Here is a 19,858-nt window from a genome sequence, read left to right as displayed (position 1 = left end):
TGTCCCTCCGACAGGACAGCTCCACCAGAGGTGTCAACATAGTGGTATACAGTCAGGAAGTTGTCCTATATCAAAATTGACTCTGAACCTCATGAAGCCTCAAGACATCAGGTCAAACATGCGCTATCAAACATCAAATCCTGCTGATTACATCCTACATTCCTCCCATAGCTCATGAGTCAGTGCTTCTCCCAGTTGAACAGCACTTGGAAGATGCACTGCGGGTAGCGAGTGTAGTATAAAGGGTATAGATGGCATATGCTAATGTATGATGTAGATGATGATGTATTACTGACATCAGTCAGCAGAAAGAGAGCAAGAGATCAGAATTATACTTAGATGCAATGTGCCGACTCAGTGACCTATTGAGACCTCATACTAATAAACAAGTGTTAAGCAGGTACAAGAGTGTGTCTAAGAAGCAAATCCCACACCTAGAGTCCAAGGTAGAAGGATCTGTTTCAGAACAGCAAGTACACAGAATGTACTCTGGGTGGAGGACTTCCATGTCCATCACCAAGAATGGCTTGCGCCCTTTGACCTGGAAGCAGCACAGTACGGGAAAAAAAATACATAAAACTGTCTGTGGAACCTTTGATTGTTTTTTAGAATATCTGCAAAGGACCTTTAAGAATTTGCATAAACTGTAAAGGGATCAATTTTTATTTTCTTGGATAATAAAAAATACTGCTCCATGTGATCTGCTGATCCTTGACCTGGAAGCAATACCAAATAGCAAGGCAATTAGAAATAAATTGGATGACTCACAGACACAAAGGAGAGCTGCAGACCCAAGGAGAGCTAAAAGCAGAGGATCCATAGTGTGAACTGGTCAGCAGATAGATGCAGATAACAAAGAAAAAGCAGACAGAGACAGAAAGTGGAACACATCTGAGGAGAAGAAGCAGATCACTCTCAGGAGGAGGTCAGCTTTTCTGGTTGGCAGAAGGAAACCTGGAAAGCTGTGTGAATAACTCGAAGATGGCAAAGAGCTGAGTGTTTTCCCAGAAGTGGCCCAACCGTGAACTGGGGTGTTATTCATTGGTCAGTTGGAAAGGAATCTGGAAGACTACACCCAAGCTACACTTGGCGCATGGTGGCACAGTGGTTAGCACTGCTGCCTCATGGTGCCAGGGGTCCGGGTTCGATTCCAGCCTTATTGACCATCTGTGGGGAGTTTGCACGCTCTTCCCATCTCTATGTGGATTCCCTCCGGGTGCTTATAGGATCCATACAGTACAGGAGGCCATTCAGCCTATTGCATTGGCACCCATCCTCCAAAAATGCACCCTACCTAGGCCCACTCCTCCGTCCTATCCCTGTAACCCCACCTAACCTGCACATCTTTGAACACTAACAGATAATTTTAGCATGGTCAATCCACCTAACCTGCACATCTTTAGACATGAAGGGAGAATTCAACATGGCCAATCCACCTGCACATCTTTGGACTGTTGGAGAAAACTGGAAACTGTACAAGTGCTGTGGAGGGTTCGGTTTTCTCCCACAGTCCAAAGATGTGCAGGTGGATGGGCCATGTTAAATTGTCCCTTAGTGTCCAAAGATGTGCAGGTTAAGGTGGGGTTATGAGGATAGAGCTGGAGAGTGGGCCTAGTTAGAGTGCTCTTTCAGAGGGTCGGTGCAGACTTGATGTGTCGAATGGCCACCTTCTTCTGCACTATAGGGATTCTATGACCATCGAGACTCTTGTAACCCAAGGGAGAGAGGGTTCATAGATGTGTGTCTTGCTGATGATACCACACCTGTGTAACTTGAAGATAAAAGCTGTTGTCAGATAGGAGTCCTGACCTAACAGGTGGAATCTTACCATATTGTTTCAAAGTGTCAGACTGAAAATTGGTGTGTAGCTCTCCAGCTGCACAGAACAGTTTTCACTTCATTAGTATCAATTAATCCTGCCCCATCAACATTCTGGCGGTTTCCATTGCCCGGAAACTTAACTGGACCAGCAATATAAGTACTGTGGTTACAAGAGCAGTCCAGATTCTGGGAATTTTGCAGTAAGTAAATTACTCCTGATTCCCCAAAGTCTACCAAGGTATATATTGGAAGAGTGATGGAATACTCTCCACTTGCCTGGATGAATGCAGTTCCAACAAGACACAAGACGCTTAACACCATCTAGGACAAACTAGCCCGCTTGATTGGCATTATGTCCATTTCCATTAACATTCACTTCCTCCACCACTGACTCACAGTGACGGCAGTGTGTATAATTTATAAGCACAGTTGCAACTCACTAAGGCTCCTTCAACAGCACTCTCCAAACCCATTCCCTTTACCACAAGGGCTGCAGGTGCATGAGAACACCACCACCCTCAAGTTCTCCTCCAAGTCACACAACATCCTGACTTGCAAATATTTTGCTGTTACTTCACCTTACTGGGTTAAAATCATGGCCCCCCCTTCCTAACAGCCCCGTGGATGTAGCCACACCACATTGCCTGCAGTGGTTCAAGAAGGCAGCTCACTACCAACTTCTCATGGGGAATTAGGAATGGGCAATAAATATTGGCCTTGCTTGCAATCTTTTTTTAAAATACATTTAGAGTACCCAATTATTTTTGTTTTCCAATTAAAGGGCAATTAAGCATGGCCAATCCACCTAACCTACACATCTTTGGGTTGTGGAGGTGAAACCCACGCAGACATGGGGAGAATGTGCAAACTCCACATGGACAGTGACCCAGGGCCGGGATTCGAACCCGGGTCCTCAGCGCCGCAGTCCCAGTGCTAACCACTGTGCCACATGCCACCCCCTTGCTCGCAATCTTAACATTCCATGAACAAATAAATATAAACATTATATGGATTTTGTGAGGGCCACGAAGAATCCAGCACGAGTTACAAGGATACAAAGAAATAACATTTATTTACAATAACATATATAATTTATACAACAGCAGCAGCAACTTCGCTTGCTGCTTACTCCTTCCTGCTGGTTCCAAACTGGCCAGCTTTATTTATACAGGGAGTCTGCTAATGATTTCTCCGCCACCCCCTCATTGGGGAAGCTCAAACTCCCACAGGATTGTGGGATTGTCAATAGTCCCCAGCCAATGGTAAGCAGGCAGGTTATAACAATGGACTTCCAGAAGGCCTTTGATACATTTTCTCATAAGCGACTGTTAATTGAAATGGAATGTCATGGAATTGAACTCAGGTATCGACCTAGTTAATAAATTAACTGAGCAGAAGGAGACAGACATTAGAGATAATGAGCAGGTTCTGTGATTGGCAAGATGTGACCAGCAGTATCCCGCCAGGATCTCTGTTGGGGTCTCAACTGTTCACTCTATTCATTACTGACTCAGGCGATGGAATAGAAAGTCACATGTCCACATTTGCCATTGACATAAAGCAGGGATTTCCAAACTGGGGTCTGCGGACCCCCAGGGGTCTGTGAAGTGTCTCCAAGGTGTCCTGAAGCTGGTGGCCACATGAGGAATGTGAGTGTGTTTGTGTGTGTTAGGGTGTGAGTGTATTTGTGTGTGTGGGGATGTTATTGAGTGTGAAGCTATGTGGGTGAGTGTGCATGAGAGAGAAAGACATGAGCGTGCATGTGAATGTGTATGTGAGAGAAACACGCCCGTGTCCGATATTAGAATTAACTTTGCAGCATCATTCCTCCCATTTAAAATGTCAAAGGGTCACATGTATATTTTTAATCAGAGAACTTTTTAATCATTACCAGATTGATACATGCAGAGATATAGCTAGAAAATACTAGTCTACATTTAATTTGTGTTGCACTTACGTCCCAGCAAAAATTGAGAATGCTTGGGATTCCCCGATGCTCTTGATAGGTTAAGAGGAGTTCCGTGTAGGACTCGAAATGTTTGGGAAACCCCAACATTAAATTATGCAGCATTGTAAGTAGTGAAGATGGAAGTATAAAATTAGTGAGATATTGATAAAGGAATGGACAAAACTATGGCGAATTGATTTTGATGTAGGTAAATGTGACGTCATCCACATTAGACCTAATAAGGATAGTACTGTGTATTTTTTAAATGGTGCAAAGCTAGAAGCAGCGACGGTGCAAAGAGACTTAAGGGTCCTGGCACACAGATCATGGCCTGGCACACAAAATCGTTAAAACGACGAATATAATGATGGTCTTTATATCGAGAGAACTAGAATACACGTTATGCTTTAGTTTTGCAAAGCCCTGGTCAGATCGTACCTGGAGATCTATGAGAGGCTCCCAGCACCACAGCTTAGGAAGGCACTAAAGAGGGTGGCACGGTGGCACAGTGGGTTAGCCCTGCTGCCTCACGCCGCCGAGGTCCCAGGTTCGATCCCGGCTCCGAGTTACTGTCCGTGTGGAGTTTGCACATTCTCCCCGTGTCTGCGTGGGTCTCACCCCCACAACCCAAAGATGTGCAGGGTAGGTGGATTGGCCACGCTAAATTGCCCCTTAATTGGAAAAAAAAATGGATTGGGTACTCTAAATTTAATTTTAATAAAGGAAGGCACTAAAGGCTGTAAAGGAGTGTAGTGCAGAATGACACTGAACTCCCAGGGTTACATGGCAAGGTGAGATCATACAAACAAGGGTTGCAATCTCTGGAATTTTGAAAATTAAGGGGCGATTGATCCACGTTTTCAAAATATTAAGGCTAACAAAATGGGTATTTCTGCCAGTTGGCGAGTATAGGCTAGGGAGCATGGTCTAAAAATTAGAGCCAGACCTTTTGGGAGTGAAATTAAAAAACATCTCACCTTGCAAAGTGTGGTAGATATTTGGAACTCTCCTTTGCAAAGGGCAATTGACCCTAGATCTGTTGCTAGCTTTAAAACTGAGATTTGTATTAGCCAAAGTTATCAAAGGATGTGGGCAATGGTTAGGCAAGCTATATGGAGCTAGGGCACAGGTCAGCCATCATCTCATTAAATGGTGAAACAGGTTGGAAGGGCTAATACACCTGCTAGTGTTCCAGTGTTCCCATGCTATATAATTCCATATCAGACGGCGTATCACACATCTTGTGCTTTGAATGCCCAAAGGTTATTTAAATGAACTAACCTCACATTATAATGAAATCAAAGAAAAACTCAGCAGGTCAGACAGCATCTGCGGATGGAGAAACCGAGTTAACATTTCGAGTCCAATGACTCTTCTTCAGAACCTCACATTATGCATGGGATTTTCTGGCTCTTCCTGCCAGAGGGTCCCTCTGAAGGTGGAATCCCACACAATGTTGCATTATCAGCTAATTTGGGCACAGGTATGAGCAACATCTTAATACTTGTGTTTTTGGTGCTATGGCATGAGAACCATGTTACTAGCCCATAAGTGTAATTTTAATTGTTAAAGAACAAATCATTTGTATATCCTACTAAAGGTATTGGAAGAACAATTTTGGAAAGCATCATTGGTCCACTCATTCATGTGATGTTAATTCGAACTTTTACAAAGGTGTGGCTGTTAAGACTTTTTTTCTTTGTGTGGTTTGCCCCTGAGCCTTTGACTATTTACCTAAAATTGGTTTGATTCTGAAGGCTCATGTTATTGATTCATATTCAGAGATTTTTATTTCACTGGCACTTTTTTTTAACAAGCCGGCATTATACATGTATGTCACTCTTGCATTGAGATGTTCCACCACTTCTCAAATCAGCAAACCAATCTTCCTCAACAACCAATCTTCTTGCCTGAAGCTAGCACATAAACAACGCTGCTGCAATTGGCACACTTGCACATAATAAAGTAAAAAACATAAAATGAATTTCATTTGCAGTTTGTGCATTTGTATTAAATTGACTGTATCATTTAATCTTCAAATGGTAGAATTTCATCAACACCCCAGGAAAGATTTAGCTTCACAGCATGCTATAAATAATGAAGTCAATCCTTCCTATGTAGGAGCAAGATTAAAAAATACATAGCAATAGGATCGTATTAACGTATGTGAGCAGATTTTTAAGATAGAATATGCCTTTGCAAGCAGGAGTAGTAGACAAATTGAATGCAAGGTAGGTACCCACCCCAGTAAATACCACAGCACCTTTACATTATTTTAATAGCACTGTGCAGACATACAGAATGAGTTGTAATGCACAGGAATTTTTTTTGCTTGAAACCTAGTCCCAGGGTGACCAACTTTTGTGGAGAAAATTAAAAAACAACCTGCCCCGGGGGTCTGTCCAGGCTGGGTTGGGTCAGGTGGGGGAGGTTTGCTGCCAGGGTTGTGTGAATGGGAAGGGTGGGGTTGGGAGTTTGGGGGCATGGTTTTACTGCCAGACAGGAATAGAGCGGATACAGCCCATGCACAAACTTTAAAGGCCCGAAACACAGGACCAACAGTGTCTCGGCACCATGCAGCCGGTTCAAATGACAATAGACTCATATCCGGGACTTTCCCGTAAAATATGGGACAGTTGGTCACCTTGCTTGGAGTACGGTGAGCACTTCTAGTCTCCAGATTATAAAATGGGCTGGAGAAATTGGAACAAAGATTTCCTAGAATGACACTACAACTGAGAGGTTATCAATATCAGGAAAGATTGAATGCTGGGGTGTTTTGCGCCAGAGAAAAACTAAGTAGGCATCTGATAGAGATCCCTAAGCGTATCTTGGGGTGTTCCGCAGGGATCAGTGCTGGGACCTTTGCTGTTCGTAGCATATATAAATGATTTGGAGGAAACTGTAACTGGTCTGATTAGTAAGTTTGCACACGACACAAAGGTTGGTGGAATTGCGGATAGTGATGAGGGCTGCCAGAGGATACAGCAGGATTTAGATCGTTTGGAGACTTGGGCGGAGAGATGGCAGATGGAGTTTAATCCGGACAAATGTGAGGTAATGCATTTTGGAAGGTCTAATGCAGGTAGGGAATATACAGTGAATGGAAGAAACCTCAAGAGTATTGACATTCAGAGAGATCTAGGTGTACAGGTCCACAGGTCACTGAAAGGGGCAACACAGGTGGAGAAGGTAGTCAAGAAGGCATACGGCATGCTTGCCTTCATTGGCTGGGGCATTGAGTATAAACATTGGCAAGTCATGTTGCAGCTGTATAGAACCTTAGTTTTTAAAAAAATAAACATTTTATTGAGGTATTTTTGGTACAGTAACAACAACAAAATAAACAATATACATGAAACCATAAACATAGTCCAAAAGCCATTTATCTCATACAGGTCCCACCCTTATTGACCCCCTACTCTAATCTAAACTACTCCCCCCCCCCCCCCCGCCCCCCCGCACTCCGTCGGCTGACAATTAATTTCCCCAAAGAAGTCGACGAACGGTTGCCACCTCCGGGTGAACCCTAACAGCGACCCTCTCAAGGCGAACTTGATTTTCTCCAAACAGAGAAAGATAGCCATGTCCGATAGCCAGGTCTCCGACTTCGGGGGCTTTGAGTCCCTCCATGCTAATAGTATCCATCTCCGGGCTACCAGGGAAGCAAAGGCCAGAACATCTGCCTCTTTCGCCTGGATTCCCGGGTCTTCTGACACCCCGAAAATCGCCACCTCTGGACTCAGCGCCACCCTTGTTTTTAACACCGTGGACATGACATCTGCAAACCCCTGCCAAAATCCCCTAAGCTTTGGACATGTCCAAAACATGTGGACATGGTTCGCCAGTCCTCCGGCACGTTTTGCGCACCTGTCCTCCACCCCAAAGAACCTGCTCATCCGGGCCACTGTCATGTGAGCCCGGCGAACAAACTTTAATTGTATCAGGCTGAGCCTGGCACATGTTGCGGACGTGTTGACTCTACTCAACGCGTCTGCCCATAGACCATCCTCTATCTCACCTCCCAGCTCCTCCTCCCACTTGCGCTTCAGCTCCTCGGTCTGCGACTCCTCCGACCTCATAAGCTCCTTATAAATGTCCGAGACGCTCCCTTCTCCTACCCACTCTCTGGAAACTACCCTGTCCTGAATCCCCTTAACGGTAGAAATGACACCTCTTTACGAAGGAAGTCCCGCACCTGCAGATACATGAATTTGTTTCCCCTCGCCAATCCAAACTTTTCTTCCAACACCCTCATACTCGGAAAGCTCTCCTCTATGAAGACATCCTCCATCCTCTCAATCCCCACTCTCCGCCATAACCGGAACCCCCCGTCCATACTCCCCGGGGCGAACCGATGATTATCACAGATTGGGGCCCAGGCCGATGTTCCCACTGCTCCCACATGCTGCCTCCACTTGCCCCAAACTCTCAGGGTCGCCACCACCACGGGGCTGGTGGAGTACTGTGCCGGCGGAAACGGCAGAGGTGCAGTTACCAACGCCCCTAAGCTGGTGCCCTTACATGAAGCCGCCCCTATATGCACCCATGCTGACCCCTCCCCCACCACCCACTTCCTGATCATGGCTATATTAGCCGCCCTGTAATAGTTGCTAAAATTTGGCAGCACCAGCCCGCCCTCTCCCCGACTCCGCTCAAGCATTACCTTCCTTACTCGTGGGGTCTTGCCCGCTCAGACGAAGCCCGTGATCACTCTGTTGACCCGCTTAAAAAAGGACCGTGGAATAAAGATGGGGAGACACTGAAATACAAATAGGAATCTCGGGAGGACCGTCATCTTCACCGTGTGCACCCTCCCAGCCAGAGACAACGGAAGCGCGTCCCATCTCCAAAAATTGTCCTTCATTTGGTCCACCAGCCGGGCCAGATTCAATTTATGCAGCCGGTCCCATTCCAGCACCACTTGGATGCTTAGGTACCTGAAGCTTCCCTCTACTAACCTAAACGGCAGCTCTCCTAGTCGCCTCTCCTGTCCCCTCGCCTGGACCACAAACATCTTACCCTTTCCCATATTAAGCTTATACCCCGAAAACGGGCCAAATTCCCCTAGAATCCTCATGATTTCTTCCATCCCCTCTATTGGGCCCGAAGCGTACAGAAGCAGGTCATCCGCATAGAGCAAAACCCTGTGCTCCACTCCCCCCCCCCCCTCCCCCACCCCACCAGACCAGCCCTCTCCAGACCCTCGAGGCTCTCAGAACAATTGCCAACGGCTCTATAGCCAGCGCAAACAACAGTGGGGAGAGGGGGCATCCCTGTCTCGTCCCCCGGTGCAGTTTAAAATAGTCCGATGTTGTCCTATTCGTCCGTACACTTGCCACAGGAGCCTGACACAGTCAATAAAGCCCCGCACGACTCCGGACCGTCCCAGTATCTCCCACAGATAGTCCCATTCTACCCGATCAAAAGCCTTTTCTGCATCCATTGCGATCACTGCCTCCACCTCCCTACCTTTCGGGGCATCATGATCACATTTAACAGCCTTCTTACATTGGTCACCAACTGCCTGCCCTTAACAAACCCCGTCTGGTCCTCCCCAATAACGTCTGGAACACAATCCTCGATCCTGGAGGACAAGATATTGGCCAGCAACTTGGCATCTACATTCAACAGGGCGATCGGCCTGTAGGGCCCACACAGCTCTGGGCTCTTGTCCCGTTTAAGAATCAACAAAATTGTTGCCTGTGACATCGTCGGGGGGGGGGGGGGGGGGGGGCACACCCCTCTTTCCCTTGCCTCATTGAACATCCTCAACAACACCGGCCCCAATATCCCCGAGTTCGTTTTATAAAACTCCACTGGGTACCTGTCCGGACCCAGGGCCTTAGCCGCCTGCATGGCCTTCAAGCACTCCACTATCTCTTCCAGCCCGATTGGGGCCCCCAGTCCAATTGGGGCCCCCAGCCCTTCTACCCGCTCCCCATCCACCTTTGGGAAATTCAGCCCCTCCAAGAAGTGCCTCATCCCCTCCGGCCCCGTCGGGGGTTCCGACCTGTACAGACTGCTGTAGAAATCCCTAAATACCTTATTCACCCCTAGTGAATCACCAAACAGGTTCCCATCTCCGTCCTTTACTTTCCCTATCTCCCGAGCTGCCTCCCTCTTATTAAGCTGCTGTGCAAGCATTCTGCTGGCCTTCTCTCCATGTTCATAGATCGCCCCCCTCGCCTTTCTCAGATGCTCCACCGCCCTCCCTGTGGTCAGCAAGCTAAACTCCGCCTGTAACCTCCGCCGTTCCCTTAAAAGCCCTGCCTCTGGGGTCTCCGCATACCTCCTATCAATCTGTAGTATCTCCTTTACCAGTCGGTCCGTCTCTACCCTGTCCACCTTCTCCCACATCACCGCTGCTGAAATTTCCCCCGTGTCATTGACCTGCAGGTAGCTCTGAATACATTTCCTCAGCCCACTCGCCCACCCCTTCATCCACCAAAAGTCCCACACCCAACCTCCAGGGCGGGCGCTGGTTACTGTCTTTGCTAACCTGCAGGTCAACCCAGTGCGGAGCATGGCCTGAGATTGTAATCGCCGAGTACCCCGTGTCCAGCACCCCTGCCAGAAAGGCCCTGCTCAAAATAAAGAAATCAATCCGGGAATACATTTTATGCATAAAGGAGTAGAAGGAGAATTCCTTCACCCTCAGCTGCCCAAATCTCCACGGATCCACACCCCCCCCCCCGCCCCCCCAATCAGCTCCATGACCCCTCTTAGTTCCTTTGCCATTGCTGGCACCCTGCCCGTTTTCGAGCTTGGCCGGTCCAAGCCAGGGTCAATAACTGTGTTGAAGTCCCCTCCCATGACCAACCTGTGCAAGTCCAGGTCCGGTTTCTTCCCCAGCATCCTCTTTCTAAACTCCACATCATCCCAATTTGGCGCATACACATTTACTAATATCACCTGAACCCCCTCTAGCTTCCCACTGACCATAATGTACTGACAAACAAGAACAAAGAACAAAGAAATGTACAGCCCGGGAACAGGCCCTTCGGCCCTCCAAGCCCGTGCCGACCATGCTGCCCGACTAAACTACAATCTTCTACACTTCCTGGGTCCGTATCCCTCTATTCCCATCCTATTCATGTATTTGTCAAGATGCCCCTTAAATGTCACTATCGTCCCTGCTTCCACCACCTCCTCCGGTAACGAGTTCCAGGCACCCACTACCCTCTGTATAAAAAACTTGCCTCGTACATCTACTCTAAACCTTGCTCCTCTCACCTTAAACCTATGCCCCCTAGTAATTGACTCCTCTACCCCGGGGAAAAGCCTCTGACTATCCACTCTGTCTATGCCCCTCATAATTTTGTAGATCTCTATCAGGTCGCCCCTCAACCTCCTTCGTTCCAGTGAGAACAAACCGAGTTTATTCAACCGCTCCTCATAGCTAATGCCCTCCAAACCAGGCAACATTCTGGTAAAACTCTTCTGCACCCTCTCTAAAGCCTCCACATCCTTCTGGTAGTGTGGCGACCAGAATTGAACACTATACGCCAAGTGTGGCCTAACTAAGGTTCTATACAGCTGCAACATGACTTGCCAATTCTTATACTCAATGCCCCGGCCAATGAAGGCAAGCATGCCGTATGCCTTCTTGACTACCTTCTCCACCTGTGTTGCCCCTTTCAGTGACCTGTGGACATGTACTCCTAGATCTCTTTGACTTTCAATACTCTTGAGGGTTCTACCATTCAATGTATATTCCCTACCTGCATTAGACCTTCCAAAATGCATTACCTCACATTTGTCCAGATTAAACTCCATCTGCCATCTCTCCGCCCAAGTCTCCAAACAATCTAAATCCTGCCTCCCACGTCTGAGACTATTCTACCCGCCTCAAACACCACCAGCTTATTGATCAGGATTGCGACCCCTCTAGTCTCTGAATCTAGTCCCGAGTGAAAGACCTGACTGACCCAGCCTTTCCTAGTCTAACCTGGCCCGTTACTCTGAGGTGCTTCTCCTGCAACATTACCACGTCCGCCTTCAATCCCCTAAGATGCGCGAACACACATGCCCTTTTGACCGGCCCATTTAACCCTCGAACATTCCAGGTGATTAGACTAGTTGGGGGGCTCATTGCACCCCCCCCCCCCGGGCTCCGCCAATCAGCTATCCCCTTTTTTAGGCCCGCCTCCAGCCCGTGCTCCGCGCCTCTACCGGACCATCCCCAGGAAACCCCCGCCCCCAACCTCCTCTCTGTCCCTCAGCCCAAGTCCCTCCCTCATCAGTAGAACATTTACCCCCCTCTCCCCCCCCTAGTAACAACACCCTGTAACCCAACCCCTTTACTAAACCAAACATATGCACACCCCCCACTGCGCTTCCGAAAGCTAGCTCGCCCAACTAGCTTGGTGGCCCCCATCCCCGGCGCCAGATAGTCTCCCACCTATTGTTCCCTCCCCACCATCCCCCACCGCTCATACAAGCAAACTCCAACATCAAACAATCCCCACACAATTGCCAACAGGAAAACACCAAGATCAAAACAAGCACACCTCCATCCCCCAACAGTGCAAATGAAAACCTTAACTCACTCAGCTCTATCGCTGGTTGCAAATCAATGCAAACGACATCACAAACATCTTCCATGAAATGCAAAACGAGAAACATTTTACAAAAACAGAGAAACAAAAAGAAAAAACAACAACATGAACATTGCAGCCAAGTTCAAAAGTTCTCAATCCATCACCAGCCCTTTCTTTTTCGCAAAGTCCAATGCGTCCTCAGGCGACTCGAAGTAGAAGTGCTGATCCTCATGCGTGACCCAGAAACGGGCTGGGTACAACAGTCCAAACTTCACCTTTTTCGAATAAAGGATCGACATGATCTGGTTGAAGCCTGCTCTCCTCCTGGCCACCTCTACACTCAGGTCCTGGTAAACCCGTAGGATGCTATTGTCCCATTTACAGCTCCGTGTCTGCTTGGCCCACTGTAGAATGCGCTCCGTATCCGAGAACCTGTGGAATCTCACCACCAATGCCCATTCGCGGCTTCCTGGTGAGTGCTCTGTGAGCCCTATCCACCTCCAAGGGCTGGGAGAATGCCCCGTCCCCCAGCAGCTTCTCAAACATGTCTGCGATGTATGCCCCAGCGTCCATTCCTTTGGACCCCTCCGGGAGCCCGATGATTCTTAGGTTCTGTCGGCGGGACCTATTTTCTAGGTCCTCCACCTTCTCCAGGAGCTTCTTCTGCTGGTCCCTCAGCACCCTCACCTCCAGCACCATCGCAGTCTGATGTTCCTCCTGCTCAGTCAGTGCCTTCTCTACCTTCTGGATCGCCCGATCCTGGGCGTCCAATCAATGCTCCAACCGCTCAATCAACTCTTTTATCGGCTCCAAGCAGTCCCGTTTCTGCATAGCAAAACCTTCCTGAATGACTTGCATCAGCTGCTCCATAGACTGCTGGGTCGACAAGCCAGAGGTCCGAACCTCCGCCATGCTGTCTTCTGTTGCAGCTACAGCCCAAGCCTTCTCTATCTTTTTGTTTCTGCCCGTACGAACACTTCTAGTCCTTCTCTCCATGCACCGAAATGGGAATTCAGTAAACAATTGCCACTAACATCCGTTTTACAATTCACGTCCGGTAAAAAAACGGGGGAAAGGTCCAAAAATCCGACCACAGCGGGAGCCACCAAATGTGCGACTTACTCCTTCATAGTCGCCACCAGAAGTCTCTATAGAATCTTATTTAGGCCGCACTTGGAGTATAGTGTTCAATTCTAGTCGTCACACTACCAGAAGGATGTGGAGGCTTTAGAGAGGGTGCAGAAGAGATTTACCAGGATGTTGCCTGGTATGGAGGGCATTAGCTATGAGGAGAGGTTAAATAAACTCAGTTTGTTCTCACTGGAACGACGGAGGTTGAGGGACGACCTGATAGAGGTCTACAAAATTATCAGGGGCACAGACAGAGTGGATAGTCAGACGCTTTATCCCAGGGTAGAGGGGTCAATTACAAGGGGGCATAGGTTTAAGGTGAGAAGGGCAAGGTTTAGAGGAGATGTACGAGGCAAGTCTTTTGCACAGAGGATAGTGTGGAACTCGCTGCCGGAGGAGGTGGTGGAAGAAGGGACGATTGTGACGTTTAAGGGGCATCTTGACAAATACATGAATAGGATGGGAATAGAGGGATACAGACCCCGCAAGTGCAGAAGATTGTAGTTTAGACAGGCAGCATGGTCGGCGCAGGCTTGGAGGGCCAAAGGGCCTGTTCCTGTGCTTTCTTTGTTCTTTGTTCTTGACATAGAGAAGACGAGGACAAAATTGGATGACCGCCGATCTGTAGCAGATTGTTCCAATGCAACATGAAAACTTTGTGTTTCCTGGTCATTTCCATGATTGTAAATGTACAACCAACACTAAGCACACTGTTGAGCAACTTCACCCTCAAGCAGGGGCACAAAATCATTCAAGCTAGCCTGCACTACCTAAGGCTGTAAGAAATTGCTGTATAATAATCTAAAATCATAAGAAATGTATTGAATGTTGCAAGAATCTCTCTCTCTCTCTCTCACAAAGAAAGCTTCCTGGGTTGATAAATATAGGACAGCGTATACCTTTTATCTCTGCCAAGAGCTTGGGCGGGATTCTCCGACCCTCCGGCGATTCTCCGACCCGCCGGGGGGGCGGCGTAAATCCCGCCCGGCCACCCCGCGATATTCTTCGGCCTCCCAAAAATCCCGTCGATGTGAATCGCGCCGCGCGCCTCGGAGAATGTCGAGGACCGGCGCGACACGACGGGCTCCGGGGCCGCCCCAATTCTCCTGGCCGGATGGGCCGAAGTCCCGCCAACGTAACCACGGGTCATGCCGGCGTCAATCAAAGCACCTATTTAACAGCGCCAACCAGCCAGCCCGTAGGTAGGGGTCGGTGTGGGGCGGCTGCCGGAGAAGTGATGGCACGGCCGCAGGTGGTGGGGGGGGGGGGGGATTTCGCAGGAGCCGTTGGAGTGTGTGTGCTGGGGGGTGAGGGGCTGGGGAGGGGCTGGGGAGAGGGGAGGGGCTGGGGGTACGAGGGGGGGGTTGGGGAGGGTGCGTGATGGAGAGGGTGCGTGCCGGGGAGGAGAGAGGGGAGGTTGTTGGGGAGAGTGCGTGCCGGGGAGGAGGGGGTGGGGCGGGGGAGGGTGAGTGCATGGGAGGGGGGGGGGGGGGGGTGTTGGGAGGGGGGTGCCAGGGAGGAGAGGGTGGGTTTGGGGAGGGTGCGTGCCGGGGAGAAGGGAGGGGTGTTGGGGAGGGTGCATGCCGGGGAGGAGAGGCGGGGGGGAGGGTGCATGCCGGGGAGGAAAGGGGGAGGTGTTTGGGAGGGTGCGTGCCGGGGAGGAGATGGGGGTGTTGGGAAGGGTGCATGTCGAGGAGGAGACGGGGGTGGGGGGTGGGAGGGTGCGTGCCAGGGAGGAGGGGGGGTGTTGGGAGGTGCGTGCCAGGGAGGAGGGGGGGTTTGGGGAGGGTGCGTGCCAGGGAGGAGAGGGGGGGGTTTGGGGAGGGTGCGTGCCGGGGAGGAGAGAGGGAAGGTTGTTGGTGAGGGTGCGTGCCGGGGAGGAGAGGGGGGTGGCTGGGGAGGGTGCGTGCTGGGGAGGAGAGGTGGGGGGGTTGGGAAGGGTGCATACCGGGAAGGAGAGGGGGAGGAGGCCGGGGAGGGCGAATGATGGAGAGCGTGCCACAGACTGACGCGGAGAACCGCTACAACGAAGCCCATGCAGCGACCAGGGTTGTGATAGAGAGGTGCTTTGGGCTGCTGAAGATGCGCTTCAGGTGCCTGGACCGCTCTGGAGGGGCCATCCAGTACCCGTCAGATAGGATCGTTGTGATCTGCTGAGTTTTGCGCAACATAGCCCAGCAAAGGGGCGATGTGCTGCAGGCAGAGGAGGGGGAAGGAGAGGAACAACAAGACGATGCGCAGACTTCCCAGATGAGGAGGATTGGGGCATTGGTCAGGCCAGACGGGCTGGACATGGACGGGAGGCTGCCCACCGTTACCGGCTGGACCAGTGGGCACGGGACAGGCACAACCGCCCGGTTCACGGACTAGGGGGAGCGTGGGAATCGTCGAGTATGGGCATAGACTGCACACCACGGCACCAGTCTACCACCCTCAACCCACCCACCCAACACCAACCACCCTCACCCCACCCACCCACACACCAACCACCCTCACACCACCCATCGAACACCAACCACCCTCACCCCATCCACCCAACACCAACCACCCTCACCCCATCCACCCAATACCATCCACCCTCACCCCGCCCACCCAACACCAACCACCCTCACCCAACCCACCCAACACCAACCACCCTCACCCCACCCACCCAACACCAACCACCCTCACCCCACCCACCCAACACCAACCACCCTCACCCCATCCACCCAACACCAACCATCCTCACCCCACCCACCCAACACCAACCACCCTCACCCCACCCACCCAACACCAACCACCCTCACCCCATCCACCCAACACCAACCACCCTCACCCCACCCACCCAACACCAACCACCCTCACCCCACCCACCCAACACCAACCACCCTCACCCCGCCCACCCAACACCAACCACCCTCACCCCACCCACCCAACACCAACCACCCTCACCCCACCCACCAAAACACCAACCATCCTCACCCACCCACACACCAACCACCCTCACCCCACCCTCCAACACCAACCACCCACACCCCACCCACCCAACACCAACCATCCTCACCCCACCCACCCAACACCAACACCCTCACCCCACCCACCCAACACCAACCACCCTCACCCCACCCGCATGCACACCACGCCTCCATTGCACATCCACCTGCGGCACAATGTGCCGGGCTCACACGGTCGCCGGTGGAAGCGTGTCTATTGCAGGCCATGGAGGATGATTACAACCCGCTCTGCGATGAGATCTGGGCTCTGCATCATTGGGCAATGTCTGACCCATGGCCACAGTACCACTCTCCACCCGGACCATCCCTGCATACGGCCGTGACACTGCAGCGCAAGGTCCCATCATCTGCCCGGGGGGATGGCGAGGGCGATTCGGGGGAAGGGGGGGCACACTCACCTGAAGCTGACGTTCTATCACCCCTCACACACCCACTGGCGCTCACCTCACACCACACCCCCGCACGCATCGGACAGAGCACAAAGCAGCTTCTGTAGGTGTGAAAGTGATTTGAAAGTGATTTAAATAACAAACAGTTCATACACATGCCCTGGCCCCTATAACTAACCTGTGCCCTGCACCCGTGCCAACTTACTCAGTGTCTAATTTTGTGGCCTACGTCTAGGTGGTTCCCCAGACAATACAGCAGAGATGGAGGTGGGCTCCTGTGATTCCTGCCCTGTGACTAGGGACCCCTTTGGCGGACGTTTCCTGGGCGGCCTGGGCAACTGGGATGGCGAGCTGCCAGCCTGTCCTGCCCGTTGCCCACCAGATGCACCTGGGACGGAAGGGGGGGGAGTCTGAGGCGCCGCGGTGTTCCGGGACCTCCCCTACAGGGGGACACGGAACGGGCACCAGCACCTCCTCCTCCCTCGGGGTGCCCAATGGCCCCCGGGGCTCTACATGGGTCGGGGATGCGAACGGATCGAGCACCCGACACCCCCCCCCCCGACACCTGGCGCTGCCAGTCCTGAAGGCCCGCCCTGGTATCAACAAGGGTCTGCAGGTTTGCAGACATTGAGCTCAGGGAGTTGGCCATCCCTGTCTGTGTCTGGGCGACGCCGGCCAGCACCTGGGCAATGGCGCCGATGCCCTCAGCGATGACCTGCAGAGACTGGGCCATTTCCTGCTGGGACTGGGCCACGGCGTTGAGCGCCTCTGCGATCTGCTGCTGGCTCTGGCTCTTGGCTGCCTGTGAGAGGGCAGCCATGTCCTGGGCCGCGCACGCCGCCTGCACGGAAGCCCCACACCTTGCATACTGCTCCCCATGTCTGACACCGTCGCACCCATTGCCTCCATCGCGGATGCCACCCTTGCGGTGTCGGACTGGGTGGCACGCATGACCGGCACCACTCCCTGCTCCTGCACGCGGGTGGACTCCTCCACCTGCGTCTGCAGCTGCCGCAAGCCAGCCGTCAGCCCCTTCGGTCGTCCCTTGGTCTGTGACTGCATCGGGTCTATGGGTGGGTGTGGTAACTCCAGGAACCCGGGACCCGTCTGGGCGGCCCAGCGACCGCCCGGCCCCTCGGCTGCTCCTGCCTCCACCTGCTGTACCGGGACAGCTGTGTTGTGCGCACCAGTTAGTGTCCCAGATGCCTCATCATTAAAGTGCCCAACCGAGGTGAGTGTCTCTGCGATGGTGGAGGGTGTAGGAGATAGCAGTGGCGTAATGTCGTGCTTCTCATCCGACCCGAAGTCCGGGGTCCCCGTGTGTGGGTGTCGCGTGCGTCAGTGTCCTGGGAGTCGGTGTCCTGCGTGTTAGGGTCCTGTGTGTTAGGGTCCTGTGCGTCAGTGTCCTGTGCGAGTGTCCTGGGCGTCAGTGTCCTGGGTGTCGGTGTCCTGAGTGGGTGTGTCCTGTATGTGGGTCTCCTGGGTACTTGTGTCCCGTGCATCAGTGTCCTGTGCATCAGTGTCCTGTGCGTCAGTGTCCTGGGTGTCCTGGGTGGGTGGGTCCTGAGTGGGTGTGTCCTGTATGTGGGTCTCCTGGGTACTTGTGTCCCGTGCATCAGTGTCCTGTGCATCAGTGTCCTGTGCGTCAGTGTCCTGGGTGTCCTGGGTGGGTGGGTCCTGAGTGGGTGTGTCCTGTATGTGGGTCTCCTGGGTACTTGTGTCCCGTGCATCAGTGTCCTGTGCATCAGTGTCCTGTGCGTCAGTGTCCTGGGTGTCCTGGGTGGGTGGGTCCTGAGTGGGTGTGTCCTGTATGTGGGTCTCCTGGGTACTTGTGTCCCGTGCATCAGTGTCCTGTGCATCAGTGTCCTGTGCGTCAGTGTCCTGGGTGTCCTGGGTGGGTGGGTCCTGAGTGGGTGTGTCCTGTATGTGGGTCTCCTGGGTACTTGTGTCCCGTGCGTCAGTGTCCTGGGCCGACTGCAACAGGGGCCGGTTGCTGTGGCTGCCCTCCTCGTCTCTGGGTGTGGCTCGCCGGTGTTGCTGCACTCGCACTAGATGGGGGCAGCGTTGCATGCCTGATGGGCCGGTCTATCCCTGGCTCGTGTACGTCCTGGAACGTCCTGGGGGCATCGTATGCTTGATGGGCCGGGTCTGTCCCTGGCTCGTGGCCGCCCTGGGACGTCCTGGGGGCGGTCGACATCCGTGGGGACGGGTGGATCGACGTTTGGTCCTGCAATACACAATACAGCATGCATGGTTAGACATGCAGATGAGGATAGGGGGATGGGGGGAAGGGGGATATGGGGAGGGGGGATATGGGGGGATATGGGGGCAGAGGGGAAGGGGGATATGGGGGATATTGGGGAAGGGGGATATGGGGGTAGGGGGCATAATGGGGAAGGAGGCATATGGGGGAAGGGGGATATGGGGAAGGGAGGATATGGGGGAAGGGGAGAAGGAGGATATGGGGGAAGGGTGGATATGAGGGAAGGGGGAGGGGGAGATGGGGGAAGGAGGGATATGGGGGAAGGGGGGATATGGGGAAGGCGGGATATGAGGGAAGGGAGGATATGGGGGAAGGGGGGACATGGGGGAAGGGGGAATGGGGGGAAGACAGTGGGGGATCTCACTTGGTGGTGCGCCCCCGACCTCTGCAGCCGCAAACCTCCCGGTCCTCAGGTCCACCTGCAAGTTCCATGGCCCCCTCCTCATGAATGGTGAGTGGTCGCAGTTCGGGTGGACCCCCTCTGGTCCTCTCACGTTCCCGGTTGTTGTGTGCGCGCTTCTCCTGTGGGGGGGCGGGAGGGTGGCAGGGATAAAGGGCAACAGTGTTAGGCAGGCATATACATGCGGACCAGCGGTTGTGTGTATGTTGGCAGAGGTTCACAACCCATCCTGCCAATGCAGCCTGCATGTGTGGGTGCAGCCCTGTCGGTTGCACCAAGGGCTGTGCCTCCCATCAGAGGTCGGGGGGGGGGTGGGGGGGGGTGTACTCACCCTGGCTGCCCTGACAAGGTCATTGACCCGCTTGTGACA

This window comes from Scyliorhinus torazame, chromosome 5, assembly GCF_047496885.1.
Source record: "Scyliorhinus torazame isolate Kashiwa2021f chromosome 5, sScyTor2.1, whole genome shotgun sequence".
Taxonomy (NCBI): Eukaryota; Metazoa; Chordata; class Chondrichthyes; order Carcharhiniformes; family Scyliorhinidae; genus Scyliorhinus; species Scyliorhinus torazame.
Note: the sequence above shows the minus strand (reverse complement) of the source record.